This window comes from Vicugna pacos, chromosome 30, assembly GCF_048564905.1.
Source record: "Vicugna pacos chromosome 30, VicPac4, whole genome shotgun sequence".
Taxonomy (NCBI): Eukaryota; Metazoa; Chordata; class Mammalia; order Artiodactyla; family Camelidae; genus Vicugna; species Vicugna pacos.
Genome location: NC_133016.1, coordinates 31,719,137 through 31,736,626, shown reverse-complemented (window position 1 = coordinate 31,736,626; position 17,490 = coordinate 31,719,137). Strand labels below are relative to the sequence as shown.

Sequence of the window (17,490 nt, the reverse complement as noted above, 5' to 3'; positions counted from 1 at the left end):
CTCCTCGGTCGCCGACCCGTCCCCACACCTGTGCGGGCTGTGTCCCGCGCGGGCGGGGTCTGCGGACCCGGACGGGGGCGGGCGGCTGGGGCTGGCCTCCGAGCCGGGCTGCCGGACGCGTCCCCCACCCAGCTCTCCCTGCCCCACGACCCCGGGGCTGCCCTCCTCTCCCTTTCCCGCTCCCTGCGGACAAGGTCAGTGGCGTGGGCGCTGCTCCCTGGGCTGAGAGCCTCAGGTTGTAAATACCAGCCTCTCCTGGTGGAGTTGGCAAAAGGGAGCGTCAGTGCTAAGGGAGCTTCCGTCTCCTCCCTCAGTGTTTCTGCCCCAGGTAATTTCCTTGAACAATTTCAGGTGTTATGATGGTGGTGCTTGATGATGTCACGTGTTTTTATAGTGCGAGGGATTATAGTGGTGAAAGCAGGGCTTGGCTCAGCTAAAAATGAGCTGAAGGCATGAGGCTGTGACATCCTCCAGGCTTCCCTCTCCAAGGGTGAAACGTGTGACAGTAGATTTTAGAAAGATAGTTACAGTCCCTAACTAGTCCAGCCCAGCTAGTGTGTGTTAACAGGAACAGCACCACCAGAGGTGTTGGAGTCCCAGGGACATTGCAGTCCTAAAGAACTCCTGGCACAGTTTGGTTTGTTTTGGCTTTTTGTTTTTCTTAAATTGTGCAGCAGACTAGTTGTATAGAGGGGAAAATAATTGTCAAGAAATATTTTTTTTTCATATAACAGCTTTATTGTGATTTTGTTCACACACCATGAAGTTCATCCATTTAAATGGTACAATTCAGCAGCTTTTAGCATATTCACAGTGCTGCAACCATTATTATTCCAGAACGTTTTTTATCACTTCAGAAAGAACAGTGGAAATCAATGACCTATCCACCCTTCCCCAGTGGTGTTTCTAAAGAAGTTTCTTGGCTGTTCCTGACCATAAATTAACTCGTTACATTCCATGAAAAATCTGGTAGGAATTCTAATAAGAATTACATTGAATCTGTCTATAAAAACAGGAATAATTAATGTCTTCATGGCATAAACTTCTTCTACCGATGAATATATCTGAGACCCTAAATTTTCATCTGTCCAGAGCCTGGCCCATGGGAAGTCCTCACAAATTGTTGGGCTTGTGAATGATGAGATTCTATACATTCTTAGTTGCAACTGTAGCTTTTCACAGAAGAGAAAAGTAACCTCAGTGAAGCCAAGTGACACTCTGATGGTCAGAAAGGGTGACAGTCAGTGCTGGAGTGATCCAGTGGACTTGGTGTTTGCCACCAGAATTCTCCACCACCTACAGCTAAGGGGATTACAGTGTTCTTTTATTTTTTTAATGACTTGCTTTTATTTTTCTAATTATTTTTTATTGAAGTGTAGTTAACTTACAATGTTAGTTTCAGGTGTACAGGAGAGATTCAGTTATAAACAGATGCATATGTATATACATAAGTTTTAGATTGTTTTTAGTACAACTCATTACAAGAACTTGAATATAGTTCCCTGTGCTATATAGCAGGTCCTTGTCATTTATTTTATATTTATTAATGTGTATCTGTTAATCCCCCCTTTCCTGCCTGCTAAACACAGTTTGTTTCTATGTCCATGAGTCCATTTCTATCAGCATCGTTTTTCCTAGTTAATATATGCTGCTTGGCGGCTTTCAGTTTCAGTAATTCCATCTTATCTGTGGGCGTTTTACTTCTGGTGGGCCTGTATGTGGTTTTCACACGTGGTAACAGAGATCTGTATTTGGGAGAACTCCAGGCCTCGTGTAGTCCCTGGTACAGAGCACCCACTGAGCTGATGCTTGAACTGGGAAAAAAACACAGTAAATGTTAGAATTTCCACTATGATTGAGACTTCCAGGTTTCTATAACCTCTTTAGCCCACCTAAATTTTGGCTGCACCCAATACTGGATAATTTGGTGGAACTTCATGGTATGGTGGTGTAGAGACAGGGCCTTGTATGCTTCTTCTCTTTCCTTTTTTTAACACTCATTCTCCTGGGCCTCCCAGATCTTCCCACAGTGGTGCCCAGGGCTGGCTTGGTGCTGCACTCAGGCAATATTTGTTAATAAGGCCCTTTCCTCATCTCTTCTCAGCGTCCGTTTCCTTCTCTGCACAATGAGACCGTAGACTAGGTAAGTGCTTTTCAGTTTCTTTTAAAGCCATGTTTCCTTTGAGAAACAGAAAATGCAAATCTCTCCTCCCATCCCAACTGTTCAGATTTTGATACGTCCTCCAAGGAGTGACAAAGTTCTTTGTGGAAAACTGATGTGATTGTGATTCCAGGTGGCACAGAAAAGACTCTTCAGAGATTTATTGCAGGGAAAGGGCAGGAAAGGGGCTGTATGTCACACTTTCTAGTGTGAGCAGTGGAGAAGGGGATTGGGTTTAAATACAGTGTCTGATGTGGCCTCTTTCTAATCTTGCACAATGTGATAAACTTCTCTCCCTCAGTTTATTCATGTGTTAAGTTGGGGTGATAGTATTTTAGGGTTTTTGTGAAACATTATACACATAATCCATTTGTGTCTCTTTAGAAACAAGAGCTGCTAGGGCGTCAGTGATTTCTTTGAAAAAAAAAATCTTGTCCATAGCACTCTGTCTGTGTGTATTTTGAAGTTCCTGGAGAGTGAGTGTTGAAACTAAAGTCCATCGTCGGACAGGTGGCCCTTGGTTCTCTGTGCCCCAGATTGCCCCCTCCTCCCCAGTCCTCTTCCTCTCATTCCAGGATGAAGTTCCCTTGTAGATTTACACAGAGGTCTTGTGGAAATGGCTTTTCATTTTATTGTTTCACAAAGGAGGGCTGCCATCATGATCTCTGTGGTCAGGTTTTGGTGAACTGAAGGCTATGCAATTGGGGGTTTCTATTTAATAAAAAGAAAAATAAATTACAAATACAAACTTAGACCTAGGTTGGTGAGAAGGGCTCTTGGAAGTGGGGACCACTAGATTTGTTAGCTTCAGTTGCAGTGGCCTCTGGCCACGAGGACCCATCCTCGTGCTCTGAATTTGGAGGGACCAGTGGATTCAGTGGGAAATTTAACTGAGTGTATCTCATGGTCTAGGGATTGTTCTATTTGTGCTGTGTGTTCCTTATTTGAGACAGTGAGCTCATTTAACCTCAATATCCTCTTTAAAATATTAGACTTTTAATTTTGTGATGTAATGTAGATTCCCATGTAGTTGTAAGAGATAATATGGAGAGGGCCTATGAACTCTTTGCCCAGTTTTCCTTAATGGTTCGATCTTGCAAAATTCGGGTACAATTCATTACTGACTCACTAACCCTTTGAAGTTTGTGTTATTGTCTTCATTTCTATTCACGATTAAACTGGGACTTAGAGAAGCACACAGGCCTGCCCAGGTCACCCACATGGTTAGTGCAGAGTTGGGTGAACTTGGGCTTGGGATTTCTAGGCAGTACCACTATGATGGTCTATAGCAGGGAGCACCATTCACTTTGCTTGTTTATTCATTCATTCAACAAACATTTATTGAGTAACCTCTGTGGGTCAGATGCTTTCATAGGGTTATCTGATTCCTCAGCAGTAATGAGAATCAGGTTAAGTTTTCTTTTTTTTAAAGAAAGTGAGAAGATATAACCCCCACCAAAGGTAATATAGCTCATAAAGGAGCGATAGTAAATTTCTACAGTCCCCCCTTTTTATGCAGGTGGTACCCTAGGCATTTTAATTTGCAAACTTGCGTAATCCAGATATATTCTTGTAAGGCAAGGATTTTTTTTAATTGAAGTATAGTCAAGTTTACAATGTTGTGTCAATTGCAAGATGTTTTTTGAAATTTGAATTAAAAATATTTTTTGAGGAGGGTAAGTATGATTGTTTATTAGTTTCATTTTTGAAAATGAGGTACTGGGGTTTGAACCCAGGACCTCGTACATGGTAAGCACGTGCTCTACCACTGAACTGTACCCTCCTCCCCAAGGCAAGTTTTCTTACCCATTATTCTGCAGCTTAGGAGTTCAAACAAATTGGAATTGAAATCCTGATGTTTAGATCCCACTGTGGTTCTTTTCTCTATATTCTACTTAAAGGGGTTTGGAAAGCTGTTCCTTTGTTCATTTCTTTATCCAGCAGTTTTGAGCACTGACTTTGCATCAGGGTCTGGCTAGGTACTTGGAAACAGAAAACAAGAAATGACACTGCTGTGCAGGCGCAGCAAGCCTAGACCAAAAGCTGGGTAATGTGATCCGAGCTACAATAGCCATGTGCAGACGCTGAGGACAAACTGTACCCCCGGCTTTGCTTGGGCTTCCCTTGCCTTCTGGCTGGTACACACGAGGTCACTGCAACCCAGAGGGGCGCACAGCCCACAGAAGAGTATGTATATCGATCTCTTCTCACCTCTCTGCAGGGACTGCAACATGAGCATCCCTGACTACGTGCAGTGCGCTGAGAACGAACAGATTCTCCCCGTGATGGTAAAAGCCGTTGGGATCATCTCAGAGGAAAATTTTTTTGCATCTATAAGCGAATCTCCTTGGTGAGCCAGATCAGCCCGTGCGGCTCCCAGTGGGCACTCTGTATCCACTATAGGCACCACTATGCGCCCGAGAATGAGTGGAGAAACTTCCAGACACATTGCAAGGTCGTGGGCCTTGTCACCATTACCGACTGCCTCTCGGCCAAGGCCTTCGAGAAGCTCCACGTGCAGAGGAGCTGTATGGCACGTCGTTAATGACTCTCAGCTCTTTGGCTTTGTGCTGTATGGGGAGGTGGCCGAGCAGACGTGCACCGACGTGGCCTTCAATCTACGAGGCCTGCAGGCTGGTGGAGAAGAGGATCGAGGACTTCACTGAGTCACTCTTCATCATTCTGAAGTCCAAGTGGCTGGATAGGGCCCCCAACAAGTCTGGAGACAAGATCCCCCTCCTCTGCACCTTGTTGGAGAAGGAGGACTTCTTGGGACTGGACACAGAGAGCAGGTAAGCCTACCTGTAGGACCGGCCGCCCTGGCTGTGTGCCGGATTGCTTCCCTACATCCAGGAAGGGATCAGCAAGGAAGAAGGCTGTCTTGTAGCCAAGGGTGGAGGAAGGTGCAGCCCGCCGATTTACAGACATTTCAAAGTGAATCCACCTTTGTTTCAGAGAGATCCTTTTAGGGTTAGTGTGGACACTTCCTCCCGTTTTTCAGCCAGGACCACTGTGGGACCCCTGGAGTTTCTGTCCAATAGAGTAGCAACAGCCACTGATGCTAGGAGCGCTGAGGAGGAGGCTGGTCTGAGCTGACATGTGCTGTAGGTCAAATGCACATCAGACGCTGAGGCTTGTCTAGAAAAAGGAATGTATTCTATCTTGTTACTTTCTATATTGATTACATGTCAAAATAATAGTATTTTACATACAGTAGAATAAGTAAGATCTGTTCTTAAAATCAGTTTCTAATATTTGTTTTTTTGTTTGTTTGTTTAATTTTTAAATGTGGCAACTGGGAAACTTTCTTTACATGGATCTCATCTCATTTCTGTTGGGCAGCCTGTCCTGGGACAGTCTCATCCCTTTGCTTATAGATGAGATGCTGAATCCCGAGACGCAGAACGAGGCGCTGGTTGAGCTGCAGCTGGAGCCAGTGTCTGCTGCCTCCCAGGCCCAGAACCTGCAAGGCTCAGGCCCTCTCTCCTTGCCCGACAGCCACCATGCCAGGTTAGGACATCAGAAACACCGCCAGGGACTTCCGAATGAACTCCTTAGGCAGGGAAAGTTGTGTCACGGAGTATAGGACAGAGCAGGGAAAGGTTCCTGCTCACTTTGCCCCTGTGATTAGGTCAAAGGCCTCACTTTGCCTCGGAAGTGCAGACGAGCTCTTCTGGGCAGCCTACCCCCTCACCCTCTGCTCTGTTTCCCATGTGTCTATCGTGTTGTCCCTCGGGCAGTAAAGGTTGAGATGCCTTTGCCGAGAGGTGGTTCCACTTTGCTGGGGAGAGTGAGGGAAGTTGTATCCCCCCGGCCTACGGCCTCGGGCTTTGAGTTTGGGGAGCGCTCATGGCGGTCCCAAAGGTGACGGTCGGAGAACCTGGCACGTACTGCTGGGCCCGCTGTGGAGGCGGTGCTCTGTGATTCTTGATCATACCTAAGATCAGATCCTACTTTCTGGTTGTTGGTCAGTTGGAGGAGAAGATTCCAGAGAATTGATAAAAAGAATGTCCAGACCAGCCCTGTGTGTGAGAGGCACAGGGGACCCGAGTCCCACCTGCGTGTGGTGTCTGGCGAACTCTGGATGAATTTTCAGTTCCTCCCCGGACATGCCTCTGTGGCTTAAGGAAGTGGCAAGGCATGTCGTGGCCATGATCTGTACTTGTCCTCACAGGGCCCTGTGATCTACATGTCTGCACTCCCCTTCTGCTCCTTGGAGATTAGGTGGCAGGTTTAGGAGCCTGGGCACTGCTGAAGGCACAGCTGCCAGCACCGGGCTTCTCCCAGACTGACTCCGTTCACCTCACCTGTCACCTCCTGCTGAGCCCCCAGGCATTAGTCAAGGTAGGTACATCGGTGCAACGTAAGCAGGGACCACCTTATCCCCCTGCACACACTGGTGGGTGAGCAGTGGAAGCCTGGAGCCCTGCCCCAGCCCCCTGGACAGTGCTTCCTCTTTTGTCATAAGAGGCACTGGTGACATTTTTGCTCAGCAACTGCTTGGCTCTGAGTCTGTAGACCCACCAGAGAATGCCAGCTTGTTTTTGCATTTTGAAGTCTGCCCTTGGGATTTGGCGGAGTAGCTGGATGTGTGCTTAGCCCATAGTGGTTGACACTATCCCCATTGTTTACCCAGAACCTCGTGTACCAGGCATGGCTCTCGGCATCAAAATACAGCAGCGCATTAAACCTCCCTCCAGGTGGGTCTCTCTGTTTTGGTACAATAAGCGCCCAGCCAGCATCTGAACGTCAGTGAGATAACGCGGCCAGTGAGCTCGGGTCAAGCACGTTCTTCTCCAGTCAGTTTTACTCCATTGTTGCTTTTACTATTCCACAGTCATTAATTTATATAGCAATGCTTTGGTGCAGGATCAGAGCCTAATTCTCTCCTGCTACTCTTGGTGGCAGTGAATAAAACTGTCCAGCCTGAAATGCGACAACATTTTGTAGCTCAAAAGCTATCTAGATGCATGTAGGTGGAGTTTAGGTTAGGGGAGCTGATCACGTTGGTGTCCCCGGCAGCGCCGCTCCCCACAGTCTCCTGCCTTCCCTGGAGCAGGAGGTTAGCGTGGGTCTCACCGTCCCCGCGTCCCTGGCCTCACACACTCAACTAAGCTCTTGTACAGGCTGTCAAAGTCATTTTTGTTCTTCTGTGTTTCTAATTTTCGCTTGTTCCTCTTTTCCTTTTTCTTTTTTTCCTTCTTCTCTTGTACTGCCCAGTGAGGATGTTGTTACGTCTGAAAAAGGTGGGCTGTGCACACCCTGCATTGGAAATAGCCAGATCGCCCACCGTACTGTCTACATCGCTTTAAAAAGCAAAAACTTAACAGCTGACTTGATTCATGTATTATCCTAGTCATCTATTTATTTTGTAATTTTTTGGAATATTTGCTTTCTTAGCACATTACCCACTGGTGTTTGATACCTGTTAAAATCCTTGCTTTGAGGAACCTGTTTAGTCCTCCTTATATTTGGTGACAAATGCGCCCTTATTAAATTTGTTTGTTTTCAAGAAGTGAGATGTGAATTGATTTAGGCTGCTGCTGAGGGATTCTTTTCATGGAGTATTTAAATTGGAAAGTCAAAGTCTGCAGCATCTTGCTTGATTCGGCTTTTACACAAACGTGCTCGGCATGTGGTTCCTGGCTGTCGCTGTGTGACGTGCGTGACGGCGTTTCCAGGCCGGCGGTCACTGGTGAGGAAGTGGCCGGCTCGGGGGTGAGCAGCTGCAGGGGACGCTGTTTGAGGAAGCAGTCACTTTTTTTTTTGCATTCAACTACCCCGTGCCATTTAGTTAACTTTGCCTTCATAAAGGAGCAGTATCGTGTCTAAAATCCATGCCACTCTTTTGTTCCCATTAGGAGGCTGGTTTCTCTGAGTATCAGGACTACATAGCCTTCTCCGAAGAGGCTGGCTCACCTGGTGGACAAATGGAGCGCTAAAGGGGATCGAAGGCTCCACTCTGTTTCAGCCAGTGGGCATTCAGAGCCGGGTCTGTGGTTTGCCTCAGCAGCCGTGCTGGCATCCCTGCACCGGCCTTTATTTTAACCCATGTTGGCAGTAAATAGCTGACTCCGTGTCTGTTGCAGCTGACGTCCACCACTGACGGCCGTGTCGTTAGTTTGTGGTAGTGAGACACCAACACCTCAGTCAGCCGTGGAGGAAGATGCTTTGGCCGACCTAGGACGTTGCATTCTCACCCCCACCATGGTTCATCTCACCCGGGGGAAGGGTTTGGCCACCACCATCATGCTGACCATGAGACATTGTTTCTCCTTTCATGCTCTGGTCCAAATGTGGACACTTCATTTTTCACTGAATTTGTCTCGCTTGGGTCAGGACAGAATATCTGAATGGGTCCATCACATTCTGGGTGGGGAACAGAACAGAAATAAGTGTCGCAAGTTGAATGAGTTTAGGCTGTCTGGGTTGGCAAATGCAGGCTGGGATCTGTGATGACTGGGCTGTGCCCTGGACACAGGCCTTTCCTGTGGCTCCTGAGAGCCCAGGGGTCGGAGTGAGAACATCCTTGCCTGGGCTCCTCCATCCTCTTTTGCTCACTGGCAGCTGTGTCTGCTCACTAGGAGCTCCCCAAGACCTCGGGCCCTTCAAAGCTCAGACCACGGACAAACCTTGAGTCCCTTCTCCTGGGCCTCCTTTGTGAGAATCCAGTGCCTTCTGAGGTGACCTTTGCCAGGAGATGCCTCCCCCTCCAGGGAGCACCCTTCAGAGGACTGTGACTCACTGCACACTGCTGTGAGGTTGTGGGGTTCCGGCCGTGGTCCCTGCAGAACCAGACTTGAGATGGGCTTAGCGACGGAAATAACAAGACTGATTCCAGGGCAGGGCCGGGGGGAGGGAACAGGGGAAATTTAATGTGACCTCAAACACCTAGATGTGTGCTGGGGCTGTTACTAAATTGGGAAGCCTGGGAGATACCTGCCAGGAATCGAATTCCAGAGTAAATGGTGGACATGAGGCATTTTTTAGATGCCATTTGTCATCCAAGTTAGGACTTCAAAGAGGCACTCGGGTCTATGAGCCTGGGGATCAGGTGAAGGTGCCGGAATAGCGATACACGTTGGGATTCGTCCTTCTTAGCTGGTGTTCACAGCCTTACATGTGGGTTAGCACTTCTCCAGAGGTGCAGACTGAGGGTGGGGGAGGGCAGGGCTGTGCCTCGGTTGGAGGAAAGCCCAGACCATGCAGCTTTGGTGTGTCAGTCAGCGGCGTTTGGGATTTTCACAGCAATGCCATTTATCCTTAAGGGGCCGGGTGGTGGGCAGGGCCAGCCAGGAAGAAATCTGAAGGGAGGTTCGTGGCCACGTGTGTGTCTTGGGACGTTGCAGAGTCTGCAGGGTCCGGGAGGGTAGACTACTCAGAAGCTGGACTTGGAGTGGGGAGTGGGGAGAAGGTAGTCACACTTAACTTTTGAGGGAGGGAGGGAGGCCTAGGGAGTCCCCACCCTACCGGACTCGATTTCCCATGAGCAGAAGGCAATCATACAGGATCTGAAATGAAAAGGGATGGATGCTGGGAGGGGAGCCAAAGTGGAGAATGGTGCTTGGACTGTTCTAGAATAGTCTCCCTGTATAATAGAGTTAAAACAACCCAGACTCTAAAGAATATTGATAGTAACTGGGGAGGAGGCAGTTTTTCTGGCCTCCTAAGGGTAAGTTATATATCTGGGGATACACAGAAGAAACGGGCAGTTTCTTGCTGGGGCTTGATCCTTACCAGAGGCAACAGTGCAAGTTTAAAGGGAGACAAGGGCAGCGGAGGGAAACTAGCCAGGCCCCGTTTCAGGTACCAGGCAGCCGCCCTACTTTCGTGTTGCATTCAAATCCATGCCTCCCAGGTGTGCGGTGGCAGCCCCGTTTTGCAGATTGGGAAGCCTTCTCAGAGGGGTTAAGGAATTGTTCCGTTTAGTGGCTAGTAAATGCTGTAGCAGGATTCAAGCATGGCCTTGTCAGACTTCAAGGGCATGTTCTCTCTACTAATTCCTGTTGTACCTGGAATGGTGAAGTGAGTCAGTTTCGGAGCCTTTCAGAAAAAGTACGATTTAAGTGCCTCAGGACTGTTTCACAAAGCTCAGCGTTCTTTGATGGTTTGGAAGCACTGCAGTGCTTTACACCCTACAGATGTAAGGTTTTACTCCTTTGACGATAACGTGGTTGCAAATGACGTACAGGTGCAAAACCAGACTTAGCAGCTTCTGAAGGGAAACTCTCCAGTTCTCCCTTGATAGGCTGTCTTCCACGGGATGTAACTCTGCTGCAGCTTAGGCCTGAGGTTTTCGTATGGAGTGAGGGTTTGATAACCAATGTTAACATAAAACGATCAGATGGAGAAAATCGACGTTGGCAATTTATTTTTGGGTTTCATTAGAAAAGATGCATTGTTGGTTAATAGCCCATATAACGTATGAAATTGAGTACAGAACATTGCATTTCTTACTTTCTACTTACAAATGTGTTCTATTGTAAGGTTGTCTGCTTTGAAAATTCAGCTCAGACACTAGGGCCCCTGTCAGTGTGTTGGTGTGATTGCATTTACACAGTGCATGTAATCTGGGCTTCCACAGCCCCAAACACTGCAGTGCAGAATCATGGGCTGTAGCAATCACTTAGTTACGCAAATACTTCTGAAACTATATGATTCCAAAAAAAAAAAAAAGAGAGAGAGAGAGATTGCCTTTATCAAAGTTCCTTTGGAATTTAACAGCATACTGTTGTTGAGCAGCTCTGGCTTGCTTTATATATGAATATATACATTTCTTTGCATGTAACTTGGTTCTTGGACTAAAACACCAAGCTCTTGCTTTCCATGAGCCACAAAAATCGTAGCCAAATGACACATGTATGAAACATTTTATTCTTTTTTTCTGAGAAAGGATCCTTAAATTTGGGACTTGGGCTCTGATTTTGCTTTTTGCTCTTCCCACCCCTCATCATCTCACTCCTTTTTCCCACGTGGCCTCCAAGATGTCATGGTCTCAAAGGAGTGGGTGGACAAACACCAGTTGGTTGCCATGCAGTGCTGCTGTAGAAGAAGCCCAGCCACAAGCTAAAGGGTATTATCAGAGAGGACTTCCTGGAAGAAATGGGCTCTACATTCAGTTCTGAGGACAGACTAAGAGTCAGCCAGGAGAAGGAGTCAAGAATGTGGCTCATGTGGCAAGTGTAGCCCGGGCAGAGGCCTGGAGGCTTGTGGTTGGGGACTCGTGGAGACTGCCATCTGTGGTCCAGGGTGGAGGGTGCCCTGCTGGGGAGGACACTGGAAAGGGCCTGGGAGGAGGGCTTTGGAGGATCTTGGGTTTTACTAAAACTGACACAGGGAGCAGTGAAGGCTGTCAGCAGGAAGTGACCCTCAGGAAAGGTACTTCTGGTTTTGCTTCTGATATTCTACAGAAAGAAGGGCCGGGATGGGTGAAAGCAGGTATGTCTCTCCCTTTGAGACCCACCCCGTCATTCATTTATTTATAACACGTGCACTTCTGAGTGTCTAGGGTAGAGAGGGTGGACCCACATTAGTAAGCAAAATGCATTAGCTTCTTGGGAGCTTAGCAGTGTCAGAAGTTGACTTAGCCTAGAATGTTCTAGGAACAGAGGAACAAAGTGGGGAGGTTGGAGGGAGGGAAGGCTTCCTTGACAAACAGTCAAAATGAGCCTGGAGGCAAGTGGGAATTAGGAGCAGGTCAGGGGGCCCCTGAGGTCACTGGGGACCTGGGTACTGAGGTGAGGCTGGGCAAGCAGGGTCAGGGGTGGGGCTAGAACTCTACCAGGGAGCCTCTGAAGGGTTTGAAGTGGGGTTGATGTAATCAATTTTGTGCTATGGGAAGGCTGCCCTGGCTCTCTGTGTGTGTGTGTGTAGCGGGGAAGAGGAGGAGGGTGCCACCAACTGGAGGGGTCATTAGAAGACTATTCTCAGGCTGGAAGACGACCAGTGGGAGAGGTGTGTCTGGGCTGCTTGGGGACGGCAGGGGCAGTGTGTATGCCAGATTTCCTTATGGGGCGGGCTTGTTAGCGGGGCCACTCTAGCGATACCTTGTGGCTGGAAGAAAACAGATGGAGGCCGCCAGGTGGACTTTCTTCTCTCCTTCCCTGCCTTGTGTGATGATCTTAGCTCAGCCAACATATGGAACAGAAAAGCTAAGTTCCAGGGTAGCCCAGGATTTTATTGCACTCGTTCGAGTGAGATCAGATAGGACATAAGTTTGTGTTCATATCTGCATGTTCACTTAGCTAGAAACGTCCCGTGTTTTGGATTTCCATAGGGGTTTTTATTCTTGATAAAAATTGCTTTCTTGGTGAGAGGAAATTTAATACAGCTGTGGTTTTTCTCAAAAAGAAATCATACCTTTTAAGAAATATAATATTCAAAAGAATCGGAATATTTAAAAATGATAAAGTAAGGTTTTGGTGTAGTTTCTTTGGTTTCTGAGTTAATGTGGAGTTAGAGCCTTTGCATTACTTAATAGCACATACTTGTCAGTATTTAAATAGCTGTTAGTGGGCGCACCAGGCCCCACCTCTCAAAGAATCGCTAAAGTTTGCTCTGAAATAGTGAAGTCATAAAGCTATTATTTGCAGAAGCCAAACAGTTGGTTTATAATCTGCAGCATAGCTCCCCTTATAAAATAATAATAGGATCAACATTAAGAAAGTGGAAGATAATTGATTTTCTTTTAAAGCTGAAACATAAACTTTCTTGTGCTAATGTTGCAACTGGAAATTTTGAAAAGAAAAATCCTACTCTAATAACATCTACATGGAATACATATATGCCTTTCACGTTTGTAAAGTAACTGCGCAGTGGTTTTTGAAGTCAGGACCATTACACCACAGATACTGGCAGTGACGGTTGCTGGTTTTCAATGGAAGAACATAAATTTGCCTTCTTAGCTTTTTAATTTTTTTGTAGTGAGTGGGTTGAGTAGTGCTTTGTCAGTATGATTTTGGGGCAATTTGGGGGCATAAGTCATGCACCAGCAGTGATATATTTCCATGCATTTTACTTTCTGGACATCAACAGGGCACATCTGGGGTTGGTACCTGCAGGCTGGGATGCTGCAGGACTCCCTGATCCATCACCGTTATGTCCTGGAGCTGCTGCGGTCAGTGAATTGTTTTCTGTGTCTTGGAGGTAAGGTGGTCTGATGCAGATGATCAGATGTGTACTTAAAGTACTATTACTTGAAATAAGAGAAACCTAGAAAAATGGCTCTAACAATAAAGGATAAGGGAGAATTGTCTGAGCTGCTTGAAGTGGGGAGTCTTCTCAGGTGACTTCCTCACAGTGATCCCTTTCAATATCTGCCCCAGCCCTGCGCGGTAGACCTGCTGAAGCAAGCAAGCACTTTGCTCAGAAACGCAGTGAATTTCCTTGTGCCTCTGTTGGTTGTCTTTTTTTTTTTAAAGCACATCTTTGCCTTTGTTTAAGTGCCATCCCTGCCAGTCACCTCTTACACTCATTCTTCTGGACCTGGAACATACATAGCTGCTGAATGGATGAACAGAATGTAGTATCTCCATGTAGTGGAACATTACTCAGACGTAAGAGTGAATTAAAAAAAATAATAAAAGCGAAGATGAAAAAGGCCTCCTGCTCTGGGAAGTCCACCCTGACTGTTCAACCCGCCCTTTTCCCTTTGAAACCCAATCCCTTATACTCCACTCTACTCTTTTTGATAGTACTTACCACCTTCAAATAAACTTGAACGTTTTCAAAAAAAAAAAAAAAGACAGAGATGCTGATACCACTTCAACATGGACGAGTCTTTATAACAGCATGATAAGTGAAAGGAGCCAGACACAAACGGCCACATATTGTTGATTTCAGTGACCTGAAATGCCAAGAAAAGGCACGTGCAGAGGCAGAGAGCAGGTGATGGTTGCAAGGGGCTGGGTGGAGGGGTGTTAGGGAGTGACTGTTAGTGACAGGTGGTTTCTTCTGGGGTGATGAAGTGTTCTGGAAATAGATGGTGGAGAGGGCTGCACAACCGTGAGTGCGCAGAAGGCAGCTGAGCGCTGTCTCTGGGAGTGCCTGTTTTTGGGGCGGCTTTATTTTGTTCTCATCCTGCAATGTGAAGGGTCATCTTCTGCTGTGGCCGTTCTACTCCTGTGAGTGGTGAGGCTCAGAGACTTTGCAGAGTCATGTTTCTTTTTTCCCCCTTGCTGAGTGTAGGCAAAAAATGTTTAAGCCTGAGAAAGTGCTCCATCTGCAGATATGTCTTTAGGGTTTGTATGGTGTAAAAATCTTGAGAGCTTTTTAATCTTTGAGGACAGTCTGTGGGGGGAAACAGCCCGTGAAGCCTGGGTGAGACCTTGAAAATCTGTGCTTCCCTCCGTGACATGGGTGGGGATTTCACCCCCGTTCAGGCAGTGAAGGGCCCAGACCCGTGAGCAGAGTTGACAATCGTGAATATTTACGTGTATCCGCTGCTTCATCTTGGATATTAATTTCAAGCTGAGTCAGTTTGTGGCGGCAGCCTCATCCTACGTCAGGAATTTATAGTATCTGCTCTTTGAGGTGAAGAACTGACAGACTTGATTATTTAACAGTCTCGAATTGATATCTCAGATTTCTTTGTCAAAAGCAAAACAGCAGAAATACAGACATCCTTTAATAACAATGTAACGTGAAACGGGTTTAGTCTCTATGCCTCAGTGGCCTTATCTGCGGGTGGAGATGATAACACTGCTTCCCTCAGATGGTGAGGGGGGAGTGAGAAGCACAATGGAGTCCTTTCACGAGATGCTCATGAATGACCGAATTTAGTGCTCTCAGCCTGGTGAGGTCTCAGGGGCAGAGATGTCAGAACAGAGCAGTCCTAGCCGGAGCTCGATCCACGTTGGCAGCTGTTACGATCAGTATCACCACTGTGGGTTTTCAGGTAGTTTTAAGACTTGGTAATATGAATTCATGAATAATGTTAGAAGACTAGACATCTCAGATCCAATTAACATAGTTCTTAAGATTTCCTCTGAGAAATGGATGGTTTCTTCCCCATCTTAAATCTGAGATGAGTCTCTAAAAAATTCTGTATTCCTCCATCTTTTTGCTTTAATTCTCCATTTCTTAAAAACAAAGTTTTTAAATGGAGTTAATGGGGACTGAACTGAGGGCCTCATTCTTGCTAAGCACATACTCTCCCAAATGAAGTATAATCTCCCTCCTGATTTTTTTTAAAATTTACTTTCTTCGTATTCAGAGGTCAGAGGCCTCTAATTCTTTATCTGGAGACTTGTCCATGAACCAGTAAATCTATAATTAATGGACAAAACTTAGTTTATTTAAAAAATCCATAGAATATTCTGCAATCCACCCAAAAGGAAACGCTGATTGACTTAAAATGTTTCTCCTTTAAGGTGATTTCTCCTTTTTGGTCTATCTTAGTTTATTAACAGCCATCCTCATCATCATAATGACCAAACTCGCTGTGAGTGGACACCTATCTAAGGCTAAAATGCTTTCCTCATGTTTTCCTTCATAGCAGGTGTTTGGTTGTAGGTATCAGTGTCTCCTTTTTTGCAGCTGAGGGATTGAGAGATGGGCCAGCTTGTCCCAAATCACACGCAGCTGGCGGTGGCTAGCTCGGTGCTGGAATCCAGGCTGCCCAGGATGCATTCTCAATTTCTCCTCTAATCAGCCTCCCGTTGAGTGGTTACCCGAACCCCTGTGAGTCCATAAATGATCGATTTTAGCGATCTCAGCCTGATGAGGCCTTCAAAGGAGAGACACCAGTGAGAATGTGAGATAGAGTGGCATAAATTAAAATTGTACATTTCACAAATGTTTTATTCTCAAGTAATGACTTAAATACTTTATGTTTTCTTTATTTTAGTGCTATGTAAGCACTAAAAAAGACATTAAAAATGATTATAGTGCAAAATAGGAGTGGGCTTTGAAAGTCCAATCATTGCTAATGATATTGCTTGTTTTTCTCTAGTGGTGCTTATTGACTGAAAAATTTACAAAGACTGAAATGGTTTTATGTAGTCTTAATATGGAAGAAAAGATTGTCAGTGAGTATTGTAAATAAAATCCTGACTCTTTTCTTTCCTGATGATGAATATGTTAGTTGTTTTCATGGCTTAAGTACATTTCGTCATTTGTGAAATTTGAGTAATATCGTTTACCTTGTCTGACTGTGAGAGTTAGACGCCTTGTATACAAAGCACCCAAGAGGTGCTTAATAAAACTGTGCTGTCACAATGACAGATATTTTAGAGGGATCAACTCTGAATACTAAAGAGTGTCGCTTATTTCTGATGCATATTCAATATGTATATATATGATATATGTGAATATGCCTTAAACTAACAAGGATTCAGTTTTTTTTTAGTGCAGTATGAAGTTTTAATGAAATCTGTATCATTCTAGTGAGACAGGGACTAGTTAAATTGCCTTAAGCAGACGACCTTGAAGATTATTTACACAGAATGTGTATTGTTACAACTCCGAATTCATGTTGCCGTGTAACCATCCACTCAGACTTTTAAATTCGTGGGATTCTGACCAGAACCATTAAGTTTAGAAAAATCCACATTGATCATTTTCAGGGAATAAGCTTCTCTATTTAGTGATTAAAGAAAATTTTGATTTTTTTTCTGCACTCTTAACAGGTTTTAAAATATAAAATTTTTGTTTGAAATGTCACTTTTTTAATAGAGAGAATTAAGTTCATGCTGTTTTAATATGAAAATAAATGTTTTTGTATTTCAACAAACGTGTTATTTCCTGGCTCTTTGAGAAATATTTTGCAAGATACTTAGATTACCTACTGTTGGAAAAATACAGACTTGACTTTTATGAATATTGGCATAGTACAGATCTGTTGGTTTTTTCTACAGTGCAAGACATGAGGCCTAGGAGAGATTTGCTGCTGATTGCCAGGAGGAAGATCTCAGTCTCCCCTCCTGTTAAATTAAGTAGCTGGACTGAATTCTTTCCTCTTCTAAGATGAGTTTCCATGAGCCTATGTCTTTTTTTTTATATTCAGGAGTATTAGCAATATCATATTAAATACTGAATACCCCTCCCTTCCCCCCGAAGCAAAGTGTAGTGTGTGCTAAATAAGCTTTTAGTTATCTGATTCTCCTTTCTCACCCTACAGGCAATTTTTGTGTTGCACCATTCCAGGCAACCTGGAAGGTCTCTTTAGCGATAGGTGGCTCTATTGCACTTTCTAACGGTCTTAATTTTCCTGTTTGTAAAAGAAGGCTTAAACAAATTTATTTTATTTTGATTTCTTTGCTTAATGCTTCAGAATAGCCCAATGTCCATTATGTCTGTCTACCTGGAAAAATTATTCTGCTTATATCTTA

At 45.3% G+C, this 17,490-nt stretch overlaps 1 protein-coding gene and 1 long non-coding RNA gene across 2 annotated transcripts in view; both read left to right on the top strand.

The window, feature by feature from the left end:
* The window catches only part of LOC140690347 (trafficking protein particle complex subunit 9-like), a 274,618-nt gene that overhangs the window by 226,834 nt on the left and 30,294 nt on the right, over window positions 1–17,490 (top strand). The gene's annotated exons all lie outside the window — the stretch shown is intronic.
* LOC140690377 (uncharacterized) overlaps window positions 6,284–17,490 on the top strand; it is a 29,706-nt gene continuing 18,499 nt past the window's right edge. Inside the window, exons 1-2 of the long non-coding RNA XR_012065644.1 lie at window positions 6,284–6,505; window positions 6,798–6,861. This is a non-coding gene — a long non-coding RNA (uncharacterized lncRNA). The remainder of the gene's footprint in view (window positions 6,506–6,797; window positions 6,862–17,490) is intronic.